The 14,450-nt window shown below is 43.3% G+C and overlaps 1 protein-coding gene across 1 annotated transcript in view; it reads left to right on the forward strand.

Moving 5' to 3' along the window:
• LOC311235010 (ras-related protein Rab-40A-like) overlaps positions 1-14,450 on the forward strand; it is a 45,407-nt gene that overhangs the window by 30,351 nt on the left and 606 nt on the right. The window lies entirely within an intron of this gene.

Genomic DNA, 14,450 nt, shown 5'->3' on the forward strand with positions numbered 1-14,450 from the left:
GATAATCACCAAGCTAACTTACTGTACACACTGTAGGGCTGGGCAATTAATCGAAACAGAATCGCGATATCGATTCATAGACCTATGCAATCTAATTTCTAAGTTATGACTATTTTCTTTTATTAAAAAAAAACGTTTTTTTTTTTTTTTTTTTTTATTATTTTATCTGGGTTGAACATGATTTGTGGAACTCCCTCTGGTGTTGTGGTCGTGGTATTCACTGACCTTTGGGAAGTATTTCGACATGCACATGGGTATCTTAGTGGTGTAGTGTATCTTGTAGACCAGGCCCATTGCAAGTTGCTGTACTCTGTCGTCTACTCTAAGCCATCCTAGGTTATCAAAGTGGACAGGGGTGAGGTGGGTTTTAGGAGTAAGGTCAAGCAGTAGTCTGACCAGTTTGTTTTGTGATGTTTGTAATCTTGTTTTTAGTGCCTTTGAGGTGCTTTGGTACCATGAGGTGCAAGCATAGTCGTAGTACCCTTGAATGAGTGCTCCTGTTAGAGTCTTCAAGGTATTCTTGTTTACCAGAGAGGAGATCCGGTACAGGAATCTAGTTCGTTGGTTGACTTAGTTTTATTACATTGGATCCCATTTTGTCACAGGAAAGATTTGCCTCTATAGGATGGAACCCAGGTAGGTAATTTCATCTTTCCTTTTAAGATAAGATAAGATATTCCTTTATTGATCCCCTTGGGGAAATTCAGGCATCATAGCAGCATGGGGGAAGGGGGGGGGGGGTACAGGTAGTGAAAACAACACAAGCAGTGTAAACAAATAGGTCAATATAATTTACTATCTAACTAACTGAAATATACATTATTCATTATTCACAGTATCCACATAAGGTGCAGTATGCATAAGGTAGTGTTATTGTCCTACTTGGGTTCCTATTAGTTCTAGGTCGATGTCTGGCAGCAGTCGCTGCCCACTGTTGTGGAGCCTGATGGCCACTGGTATGAAGGACTGTCCGAGGCGGTTAGTTGAGTGTCGGGGGGGGTATGAGTATGTGGCTTCCTTGTCACCTTCACCTAATTATGTTTTGATCTGGTCAGGTGCGCTGTCACCTAAAATGTTTTGATCTGATCAGGTGCGCTGTCACCTAATATGTTTTGATCTGGTCAGGTGCGCTGTCACCTAATATGATTTCATCTGGTCAGGTGCGCTGTCACCTAATATGTTTTCATCTGGTCAAGTCCGCTGTCACCTAATGTTAATATGTTTTCATCTGTGTCCACTGACACACAGTGGGGGATGTTTTAAAAATATTATTTAATATATAATATAATATAATAATTTGTGCTTCACCTAAAAATTTGGTCAGCAGCCTCCACTGAGACACACTCACACAAATTCATGCATGCAGGCATGCACACACACACACACACACACACACACACACACACACACACACACACACACACACACACACACACACACACACACACACACACACACACACACACACACACACACACACACACACACACACACACACACCAATAGGGACAGACCCACTTAAATGCATGGCAAACTAACACACACACTTTATTTTCTATGTTTTATTGACTACAGCTTATTACTCTCGAACGAGATGCAGTACAATTTCAAATGTTACCAGCTGTTTTGACTGGACCAGAATGGAATCTCACGTTGAGCAGCCTCGCCTCTCTCCTCTCCTCTCCTCTCCTCTCCTCTCCTCTCCTCTCCTCTCCTCTCCTCTCCTCTCCTCTCCTCTCCTCTCCTCTCCTCTCCTCTCCTCTCATCTCCTCTCTTCGCCTCTCTTCTCTCCTTGCCTCTCTTCTCCTCTCTTCTTCTCTCTTCTCTCCTCTCTTCTCTCCTCTCCTCTCTCCTCTCATATCCTCTTCTCTCTCCTCTCCTCTCTTCTCCCATCGCCTCTCCTCCCCTCTCTCCTCTTCTCTCCTCTCCTCTCCTTATCTCCTCTCTTCTCTCTCCTCTCTTTTCCCCTCGCCTCTCGCCTCTCTCTTCTCTCTTCTTCTCTCTCCTCCTCATCTCTTCTTCTCTCTTCTCTCTCTTCGCCCCTCGCCTCTCCTCGCCTCTCCTCTTCTCTCCTCTCCTCTCCTCTCTTCTCTCTTATCTCTTCTCTCTCCTCTCTTCTCCCCTCGCCTCTCTCTTCTCTCCTCTTCTCTCCTCTCTCCTCTCCTCTCATCTCCTCTTCTCTCTTCTCTCTCCTCTCCTCTCTTCTCCCCTCGCCTCTCCTCTTCTCTCTCCTCTCTTCTCCTCTCGCCTCTCCTCTCGCCTCTCCTCCCCTCTCTTCTCTCTCCTCTCTTCTCTCCTCTCCTCTCTTCGCCCCTCGCCTCTCCTCTTCTCTCCTCTTCTCTCTTCTCTCTCCTCTCTTCTCCCCTCGCCTCTCTCTTTTCTCCTCTTCTCTCTCCTCTCTCCTCTCCTCTCATCTCCTCTCTTCTCTCTCCTCTCTCCTCTCTTCTCCCCTCGCCTCTCCTCTTCTCTCTCCTCTCTTCTCCTCTCGCCTCTCCTCCCCTCTCTTCTGTCTCCTCTCTTCTCTCCTCTCCTCTCTTCTCCCCTCGCCTCTCCTCTCCTCCCCTCTCTCTTCTCTCTCCTCTTCTCTCATTTCTCCTCTCCTCCCTCTCCTCTCACTTCTCCTCTTCTCTCCTCCCCTCACTTCTCCTCTCCTACCTCTCATCTCTCCTCTCTCTAAATGACCAGACATGTGAAGAGAACAGAATGTTTGAAAAGCCTGTATGAGTTAAGACTGTTATGTAGCAGAATTGCAGAGAAGCACTGGACAGTCGGTGTGGTAGATGTACTGTGTGCGTGTGCAAGAACACATTGTGTGCACGTGTGACTGTGTTTGTTCTGTATCTCGGTGCACATGTTGAGAGAGTGCGTGGTCGGAGCCTCTCCGTGGGGGCTGGCGGTGTTGATGATGATGATGATGCTCGGAGAGAGGCTGAGTCAGTCCTCGCTGTGTGTGTTATCCCTCTAATACAGACAGGGTGACCTTGGCTAACGCACAAAACACACACACGCACACACACATACATCCATACCGAAGGTGAGAGCATTCATTGCACTTGTCGACGTGAGAGACTTGAGATGGAAAGGGGGATGGAAAAAGGTTGCTAAAGTGCAGGGAGGGACTGTGAAGGAGAGCAGCTGATGAGGAAGACGAGCGAATGATTGAATAATAGCCTGTGTGCTAATGAGATCGGGCAGAGGGAGAGAGAGTGCGGGTGGGGGAGTAAGGGAGGGAGAAGGTGGATGTAACAGATGGTTGAAAGGTGACAGAGAGATGGAGAGACAGATGGAGGGAGGTAAGGCTGTCCCCGAAGCCTGTTTTTGGGATTCGAACTTCGTCAGGGTTTTTCGAACGGACGTTCGAACGTTCGTTAAAAAAAAATAAAAAAAAAATACATTTAAATGTCACATTAAAAAAATTAAATAAAAAATTCTATATCAAACAAAATCTTCAATTTGAATAAAATGATTCATCTGATTAAATGAGTCTTTTTTTTTATTAAATCAACTTTCCAGTCCCAGACCCAGCCCAGGGAGAAGCCCCAGCCCAACTAGTTCTCAAGTTTCTTTATTATTTGACATGCAAAAATACAGAATACCTTCACATGGAATGCTTTCTTCTGTCAATTAAATCAATTAAATCAGCTGTTTTTAATGAATATAAACTCATCAGTTTTTTGTAATACTATATTAGTGTAGGCTAATCTTTATCTGCAACTGTGAAGAAAAACCCCATTGGTTTAAACAGAATGAATGGAATTTTTTTTTCTTTTTTTTTTAAATCTTATTAAAATTAAAAATGTAAATGTTGAATTAGAACTCGAATGCCAACGTAACGAACGAAGGTTCAAACGTTCGAACGTTTGGGCTCAGCCCTAGAGGGAGGGGAGGAGCGACCTGCAGTGGGTAAACCCCGGCGTTAGAATAATGAAACGCCAAAGAAGACAAACTGGGCTTTATTTTTGTTACAGAGGATTGGACGTGGAAGATGGTCTCTAGACTGAGATGACGTGTGTCACCTTGAGGGTTATGTCCATGAATGAATTTTACCTGTATGTATGTATCTACAGGGACGTGCACAGGACTTTAGAGGGGCAGGTGCTCAAAGGCTAAAAAGGGCACTGGGCCTGTGCTATTTTTGGGGGCCCTTTTTGGGCGGGGAGGGGCCTTTTTATGCTTTTTGGGGGGTTTTGGTGATCAAATATTGAATATTGAACAATCTTTCGCCGTCGACTAAAGACACACTTCTTCAATCATTATCTAAAAAAATTAAATAAAAACTCTAACCCTATACCTAACCTTACTGTCATGCACTTGTCCTAATAAACTAACCTACACTGTAGCACGCAACACTTTGATGAACATTGTTACTCAGCTGATAGAGTTGTACCCTTCCTGCTGTCTTGTTGTACAAAACGTGTACGTCGCTTTGGATAAAAGAGTCCGCTAAATGACTAAATGTAAATACTCGCGCCGCCGTCTCTGATCCGTCCGTGCAGTGGCCATGAGGGAGAACAGCCTCTCCACGAAGGCATTTGTGACGGGGTTGTGGAGGCCAGCCGGATAGCCTTCAGTAGCATCTCCAATTAAACTCAAGACTATTAAACCCGCACATCTCTACCGCTTCCCTGTGACACGGCAGCCAGGCGAACACAAAGCTTGGCATGGAGTGTGTGTCTTCAGCTGTCGTGCAGAAGTAATTGAAACCGAAAGTGCCAGGCTGTAGTCTAGACTGTAGTCACTCAAACGGCACGCTAGAACATGGCTCTCAGAAGCCATCAGTGCATCTCTCTGTCCCAGGAGGGAGACGAGGCGACAGTGGCTCGGGAGGTAGAGCAGTCGTCTGGTAATCCGTAGGTTCCCGGGTTCGGTTCACGTTCCCCCCTGGGCAGCCTGTCGAAGTGTCCTCGAGCAAGACACTTAACCCCTAATTGCTCCCAATTGAGCAGGTTGGCACCTTGAATGAATGAATGAAAACTTTATTTAACAGATTGCAGAATGGGTACAGTACGGCTCAATACACACAATTGTTAAGGGGATGCAGACCAGAGAAAGACGTTTGTCTTGTTTACATCAGGGTCCCCATTTTCAATTCATAGTGACATTTATGACATACACAACATACATGACATTTATGGCATAGGGACATACATGACATACAGGTATTTAGTACTGTTACATTTGTGACATATACGATATGCAAATATACAGTACTGTTACCCATAGATCCTCACAGAGTATATACATATGATGATGTGGAGGGGACTGTATGTACATTAGGAGGGGGCGGGTGGGTGGGAGAGGAATATACATACGGTGACTGTCGGTGTGTGGATGTGTTGTGAGTGAATGGGTAAAATGTGAGGAAAAGATTATAAAACTCTTTGGATAAAAGCACCATTTAAGCAGGGAGATACGGTGGCACGCACAGTAGGCCAGGCTACCTGCATCGGTGCGTGGCTTGTGATTTACTAAGAATTCATATACAGTATTTAACTATTATTAAATATGGGTTTATTGAATTGCGGGATATTCTCTTCTGTTGTGGGATGCGGGACAAAAGGCTAAAATGCGTGACTGTCCCGCAGAAATGGAGACGTTTGGGCAGCCTGTGTACCTAATCTGACATTTATTTAAATTACATTAATTAAAGGGTAAAATCAGAATTTAAAAAAATAATAATAATAATTGGGAGATGTCTGAATTATGACTAAAAGTAGAAATGTTTGCCAAAAATAGACCATGAATGAAATATCGTAATAATACGGCAAAACCACAATTATACTGCTGCTTATTATTGCAATACGGAGAAATCCATACCTAGACACATCAATGTAGGTCTATGAAGTAGGCGCGGAGTAGGCGACATGTTGTTGGGACAATTCGGAAACGCACAAACATCAACCATTGTTTTTATCTGATTATCCAACCTAAGAAACGTTTAGTGGTTAATGTTACTCCATAGAAATATTTTTGTTTTCCCGGCTCAGACACACTCACATACACTCACACACGCACACACATACTCACATACTCACATACACTCACACGCATACACTCACTCACTCACACACACACCCACACACACACACACACGTCACACACACACGTCACACACACACACACACACGTCACACACACACACACACACATACATACTCGCATATACTCACACACACACACATACACTCACACACACATACACACACACACACACATACATATATGCACACACATCTTGCGCATCCGACTGTGTCGCAAGGTAAACACACACACGCCTCACAGGGTTTGAGAGCGAACACGCACACACATAGGTAGTGGTACAGTGGCTCACAATGAAGAAACGGGATAATCATTGAGCCAAATGATCTACACACAGTAATAATAATCAAATAATAAACCAATCATCCTAATCCTTTATTGAACTCAGAATGCCAATATACAGAGTGAATTCCGAAGCATTGGACCGCTCAAGGCCAGCCCTATAGTGAGGTCTGTCGGCAGGCCTTCAGCCTCTTATCTAACGCCACCTCCTCTCCTCTGCCTGGGTGATGTACAACATGTTTTATGTATCGCACATACAGTAAGTGTATGTGTGCAGGAGCGCACGTGTGTGTGTGTATATGTGTCTCTGCACTGTGCACACGGGGCGATGTCGTATGAATGTGCCCTCATGGATGACTTCTGCACATGCGAGCAGTGTGTGTGTGATGGTGGGAAGGCACGGTAAGCATGCAACAGACCTCTAATGAAGCTTATATAAAAATGAACACATTTATATATATATATATATATATATATATATATATATATATATATATATATATATCAATGTACTTGCAATACCGTCATTAGCGATAAACATACATATTTATTTACTCCATTATACATACAACTATGTGCACATTGCTTGCATTACTTTTTGATGGAAACTGGATCAAAGAAATACCATTTTGAATAAAGTAAAACCACCACAGTTGCATTACAAGAAAAGATGTCTCATCATCACACAGTAGTTTGTACTGGAAAACGAAATACTGTTATACTGTCAAAATGTCCCTCATGCACACTCTCTCTCTCTCTCTCTCTCTCTCTCTCTCTCTCTCTCTCTCTCTCTCTCTCTCTCTCTCTCTCTCTCTCTCTCTCTCTCCTAACTCAACCCATCTCACACCTCTGCATCAGTGTGTGTTGGCTTGTATAAAACCTCTTTAGTGGAGCGTGAGCAGATGAAGAACACCCTGCATCCCTCCATCCCTGCTCTTTCTCTCTCTTTATTTATCTTTTTCTCTCTCTTTATTTATTTTTCTTTCTCTCTTTATTTATTTTTCTCTCTCTCTTTATTTCTCTCTCTTTATTTCCCTCTGTATCTGCAGGTACATGATGTTCCATATACAACTGCTCACTACATGACAGCACTGATTGGCTATAGCTACTACTATCCCCACTATAGTACTATAACTACTATAGTACTATAGCTACTATAGTACTACTATCAGTCACTACTGTAGTACTACTATCACTACTATAGTACTACTATCACTACTGTAGTACTACTATCACTACTATAGTACTACTATCACTACTATAGTACTACTATCACTACTATAGTACTACTCAGATTCAGATTACTTTATTCGCCATTTTATACAGGTACAAAATGGAACGTGATTTGACATTACAGTGCATGCTTTTTTCACAATTAAGAACAATACAACAGTAAATAAATAATTATAAGTAAAGTGCAAGACCGGACAGAACAGTGAGACAACAATAAGACTGTGAAAGTGCAGTGGTTGGGGACATGGATACAGTGCAACACAAAGTTCAAGTCCAGAGGTCCAGCCCTAGCAGCTCGCCATAGAGGGGGGGAGCAGGGGGACACCTGACTTGTTTACCAGGCGAGCTGCTGAGGGGAAGAAACTCAGTCTGTGGCGGGACTTTAGTGTCTTGGGCAGCCGTAGCCGCCTGCCGTGGGGGAGCATGTTGAAGAGGTTGTGACCCGGGTGGGCGGGGTCTGCCATGATCTTCCTCGCCCTCCTCAAGGCCCTGGTGGAGTGTAGGGACTCGAGGGAGGGAAGGGGGCAGCCGATCACCCTCTCCGCCGAGCGTATCACCCGCTGCAGCTTGGCCTTGTCTCTGACCGTGGCTGCAGGGAACCAGGTGATGATGGAGAGGGTGAGGATGGACTGGATGATGGCGGTGTAAAACTGTACCATCATCATGGTCCTCGGCAGCCTGAACTTCCTCAGCTGACGTAGGAAGAACATCCTCTTCCGGGTCTTTTTATTGAGAGCGATGGTGTTCAGCTCTCATTTCAGGTCCCGGGAGAGTGTCATGCCGAGGAAGCGGCAGGACTCCACAGAGGCCACCGGGGTGCCTCCCAGAATGATCGGGGTCGGGGGGGCTGCCTTCCGCCTGAAGTCCACAACCATCTCCACTGTTTTCTGGGCGTTGAGGTCCAGGTTGTTGCAGCTGCACCAGCTCAGCAGCCTCTCGATCAACCTCCTGTAGGCGGACTCGTCCCCCCTGGATACGAGACCCACCAGGGTGGTGTCGTCCGCAAACTTCAGGAGTTTGACCGAGGGGTGCAGAGAGACGCAGCTGTTGGTGTACAGGGAGAATAGTAGTGGGGACAGAACGCAGAGCCCTGTGGGGAGCCAGTGCTGATGGACTTGGGATCGGAGATGTTAATTCCCAACTTCACCCGCTGTGACCTGTTTGTCAGGAAGTCCGTAATCCACCTGCAGGTAGAGTCCGGCACCTGCAGCAGGGACATCTGGTGCTCCAGGCCTCGACCATCATCCCTGTCCCCAAGAAGGCCAAGGTCACAGGCCTTAACGACTACAGACCGGTCGCCCTGACGTCTGTGGTCATGAAGGTCTTTGAGCGCCTTTTCCTGGCCCACCTGAAGTCCACCACAGACCCTCTTCTGGACCCCCTGCAGTTTGCATACAGAGCCAACCGTTCCACGGACGATGCTGTGAACATGGCTCTGCATTATGTCCTGGAACACCTGGGCCCTCATTCATCAATGTGTGCGTAGAACTTGACCTATTTCCACACGTAAGCACGGAATGTAGAACTAGTGTACGCACAGGGAAGTCGGGATTCATCACACGGTGCGTACGCAGGCTCTATGCTCCTCCGTGTTGATGAATACCACTTTGTTCTACCGTCAATGCTCGTGCATGATTATCCATATATGGTCATGAAAATGAGGAAACACCCCCCATGGGATGTGAAATAATGGACTGACCCGAGCGGAACTCCGAGAAACTCCACGAAGATTGTTCACTGCTGTCGAACCAAGAAGACACTATCGCGTATTATGGGATAAATAAAAGGCGGACTTGTAAACGGTGATGTCAGATATCAACGGCTCCTTAAGACCATTGCTGCAATTCTGCCTGGACAGCTCAAAATACTAATAAAGACCGTTCGTTGACCACTGTTTGGCGTTGGTTGTGTGTCATTATAACCGTGCTGTAATATGAATGCCTTTATTAGTTGTGTTCGATTGGCTATATGATTTTTAGAGGCATCTATTTTGTTGTCGGCTAATAAAGACCGCGCTGGAATATGACTGCCTTTTCCCGTGTTGTTTGATTAATACCCAGGGATTAAAGTTCTCCTCAATTTTATTCCAAATCGCGATGGATCTCCCGTCAATTTTCTACCTGCTGCATATGATTTCTAGAGGCATACTACAATCTATTTTGATGTCAGTATTGGGTAGCCTATATAAACAATAATAGAGAGCATATACAAGAACAATGAATCTCACTGCATGTATGATGTAGCCTGCCTTTCAATACATGAACTTGAATTCCATCATGTTTGTGTGCGGGACTCACAAGGCTGTTGTCACAATGGGTGGTACCGGTACAGTAATAATTACAGTCCCCACAATATCACGATCCATGCCATAGCCTATGTTCTATTAGGACATGATCTGTGACGACAAATGTTCTAGAATGTTTGAAGATATCATACTCTGACAGCATGCCTATGATCAACAAAAACGCGAACTTGAATCCCATCATATACATAGTCTGTCCACTATCTGGTGTCATTGCAATGCGTTTTCTATTCTTTCTTATACAGTAAAAAGGGGGAAGAACACTATATTCATATGACTTGTATTCTGCCTACAGCATCGAAATTCCACTTGTTTCGTTTAACGTAAAGCCTTTTAAATATAATCAAAACGTTCCCGTGTTTCTGCGGTCTGCGCAAAATAATAACGAGTTGAGCTTTATGATTTATGATGAATTGAAAATGGGGGACCCTGATGTAAACAAGACGAAAGTTGGTCTGCATCCCCAATTAACAATTGTATGTACTGAGCTGTACTGTACTGTACCCATTCTGCAATCTGTTAATAAAGTTTTCAATCAATCAATCAATCAAGCTACGCGGAGCGCAGTCGGTCAGTAGCCTACACCCTGTATATTCCGATAACGCTATATAAACCATGCTGCATTCATTCTGAGAGAAAGATCTGTTATTCCAAATGCTATTTATAGGGTTTTGACCATAATTACACTACTGTTGCTATTTTACAATGAACTATAATGAACTACGGTTCGTACAGAACATCCAGTGTTATTATGCACAGAAGCTCATTTCCTTGTTGTAATAATATATTCTACCACTGGGCGCCAGGTACGCCAGGTCTGACCTGTGCGTAGATGTAAGCACGGAGTCAAGTTCAAATCGAAATTGATGAATCCCACTATTTGCTTAGAAATGATCGTACGCACAGGGTAAGCACAGATCTGTGCGTAGAACACGTTGATGAATGAGGGCCCTGGACACTGCAGGGACCTACGCCAGGATTCTGTTGGTGGACTTCAGCTCGGCCTTCAAGTTTTCAATCAATCAATCAATCAATCAATCACTACTATAGTACTACTATCACACAGCAGTATCACTATTACTACTATAGTACTACTATCACTAATTATAGTACCACTATCAGTACTATAATACTACTATCACTACTATAGTATTATCACTACTATAGTACTACTATCACTACTATAGTACTACTATCACTACTATCACTACTATAATACTACTATCACTACTATAGTATTATCACTACTATAGTACTACTATCACTACTATAGTACTACTATCACTACTATAATACTACTACTATAGTATTATCACTGATTGATTGATTGAAAACTTTATTAACAGATTGCAGAATGGGTACAATACAGTACAGCTCAATACACACAATTGTTAAGGGGATGCAGAGAAATCCTTTTGTCTTGTTTACATCAGGGTCCCCCATTTTCAATTCATCAGGACATATATGACATACATGACATACAGATAGACAGTACTGCTACATCTATACATTTATGACATACCAGATTTGCAAATACAGTACTGTTTGTGATACAAAAAGAGTCCAGAAAAGGGAGTATATACATTTGACGTAAAAACTGTACATTGGAGGAGGTTGGGGGGGGGGGGTTGGGGGGGGGGGGGGGGGGGGGGGACACTGTACAACTGTACAAGCAAAACTGTACATTGGAATATTGACAACCATACTAGGTAATTTACTGTACATTGGAGGGGGTTGGGTTAGGACATTTACAGGGGCCAGTTTCGAATAGCAGTCTCCCGTAGGTGTTCTTTGAGAGTGGTTTTGAAAGTGGGTAGTGATTCACATTCCTTTACAGCTTTAGGTAGGGCGTTCCACATTGATGTGGCATAATTGCGAAACGTGTTTAGTCCCTTGTTTGAGCCGAATCTGGGTTTAACATGATTTGTGGAGCTCCCTCTGGTGTTGTGATCGTGGTATTCACTGACCTTTGGGAAATATTTTGACATGTACATGGGTACCTTGGTCGTGTAGTGTATCTTGTAGACCAGGCCCATTGCAAGTTGCTGTACTCTGTCGTCTACTCTAATAAATCTGAATACTATTTACATATTTTATTGTTTTGACCTTACTGTACGTGAATGAATGAGTGAAAACTTTATTTAACAGATTACAGAATGGGTACAATACAGTACGGCTCAATACACACAATTGTTAAGGGGATGCAGACCAGAGAAAGGTGTTTGTCTTGTTTACATCAGGGTCCCCCATTTTCAATTCATAGTGAATATAAGTGATCCCTATACAGCATGCACTTGAGCTGCTACACATGGATGTTGTACACAGTGTATGTACATTGTGTATGTATACAGTATGGCCCAGGTTTGTATGTCTCTAGCTTCAGAGGAACCTCCATAGAATGCTGTGTTCTGAAAAGATCCAGTTCACCCAGATCCACTTCAGTTGGCCCGTCGAAAGCACGGTGTGACCCAGCGTCCGATCCGTCCCGACCCGCTCATTCACAAAACAATGATTCAGCGGCCCCATCCGATCACAGTTTATTGATCCCCGTCTGTGAAGTTCTGTCTTGGATTACATAATAATTGATCCCTTCTGGCAGGGGATACATGAGTCGGAAGGAAAGGATATTGTGCGTTTATGCTAGGGATGCACCGATCCGACTTTTTCAGTCCCGATACCGATACTTGGGTTTGGGTATCGGCCAATACCTATACCGATCCGATACCCATTGTCCAAATATTTTGTCCAAAAAGTAATTTTTTTAAATTTAATCCATGTTTTGTTTTTTTATATTAAAATATATTTTGTTTTTAAGAATTGTAAAGGATCACAAGTGTGTTTTTGATTAGTTGTAAACAAAGACAGAAAATAAACTTCATTCATTCAATTCTTTTGTGCAAGGCTTTCCTAACTTAAACTAAATGTAACACATTAACACATAGATATAAATGTACTGAATGGTTATTTCTTATTTTATTTCTTATTAAAAAATAATAATAAAAAAATATATATATCCGATATATATTTTTTTTTACCGATACCCGATCCAGCAATTTTACTGATATCGGCGGCCGATACCGATACCAATATCGTATCGGTGCATCCCTAGTTTATGCACACAATAATGTTTTGGTTTAGCATTGAGTTGCTTATTATTTACTCAAAACACATACACACATACATATCATACACACACACACACACACGATTCAGAGTGCTCTCTAATTGCCATTACCTCTAGCATGCTGCTGTGAAGGAAGGGTTCGCTGCATTTACAACACAAGACAGAATTAGAGCAACACAACGTGCGGCACAATAATAGTGCCATCTCCATTATCCTGTTTTCATGGCTCGTGGGAAGATCGTAGTTAAATAGAAATTCGATTAATCGCCCTCACAGCCCTAACAAACACAAACACACAAAAGCATGCAATTGGTCCACTAATGGATACATCTTGATACTAAGAGGTTGGCAGTCGACTACGGCTCCATTCGATCGATTAGTCGACTATTCGACTAATAGGGGTCAGCCCTAAAACACACACACACACACGCACACAGGGAACTAAATTTACTTTTTGACTTACCAGCCATTTGGCTGGTAGATTTTAAAAACTACCAGCCGATTTTTTGTACCAGCCAAAAATTATAAATAGCTTTTTAGTATATCACCATGTGTTATTAATTATTACTATATAATACTCTCATATGCTATTTTCAATTAATATCATAAACAACATAAGGAATATTAGCATATTTTTTTGTGGACTGAAGGAATGAGTCAGCGTTAATAGTTTTAAATGCAAATAATTTATTGAAACATAGAAGTGGGGTCGGGACACATCATATATGTTATGATGGATTGAAAATGGGGGACCCTGATGTAAACAAGACTAAAGTCTTTCTCTGGTCTGCATCCCCTTAACAGTTGTATGTATTGAGCTGTACTGTACTGTACCCATTCTGCAATCTGTTAATAAACTTTTCAATCAATCAATCAATCATCACACACTGTTTCAACTCACCACCCCTGCATCATATTGTAGTCTAGTCTGTCTTCAAACTTCCACTCGAAACTTTTTTATATTAAATATCAACATTATCTGTCCATCCTCAGTATCCTCAGTTTACTATATATACTCCTTTCCTGAGTCCTGACTAGTGCCTTCATCGTCTTTCCAAACGCACGCACGCACACACACAGGAAAGGGAGAGTGCCCCCCCCCCCATTTCCCTTTCCTCAGTCCACACTGTCTGCTGTACACTATGGCTCTGCCTCTGATCAGGATTAGCTTGTTAGCTTACGTAACGTTCATTTTGGGCGATGTGGGCATAAGGAATGGCGACGGTGCAAAGCATGTTAGATGCATTTGACCCGTTGTGAGAGAGAAAAAAACACCACAGACTTATTCGGGTCGTGTAGGCGCACTGCTGTGTAGCCCTGCTCCTCTTGCTTTAATGTCTGTAGCAGACAGCACGGACTGGGTGGATATGACTCGCGGAGTTGCCACAGGTTTTTTCAAATAAGAGTATCATATGACCGAAGTTGTTAGCTGCCGGAGCATAGATTATGACTGGAGCTGCGCTTGCGGAA

The sequence above is a fragment of the Notolepis coatsorum genome (genome assembly GCF_963971535.1).
Source record: "Notolepis coatsorum genome assembly, chromosome: 10".
Taxonomy (NCBI): Eukaryota; Metazoa; Chordata; class Actinopteri; order Aulopiformes; family Paralepididae; genus Notolepis; species Notolepis coatsorum.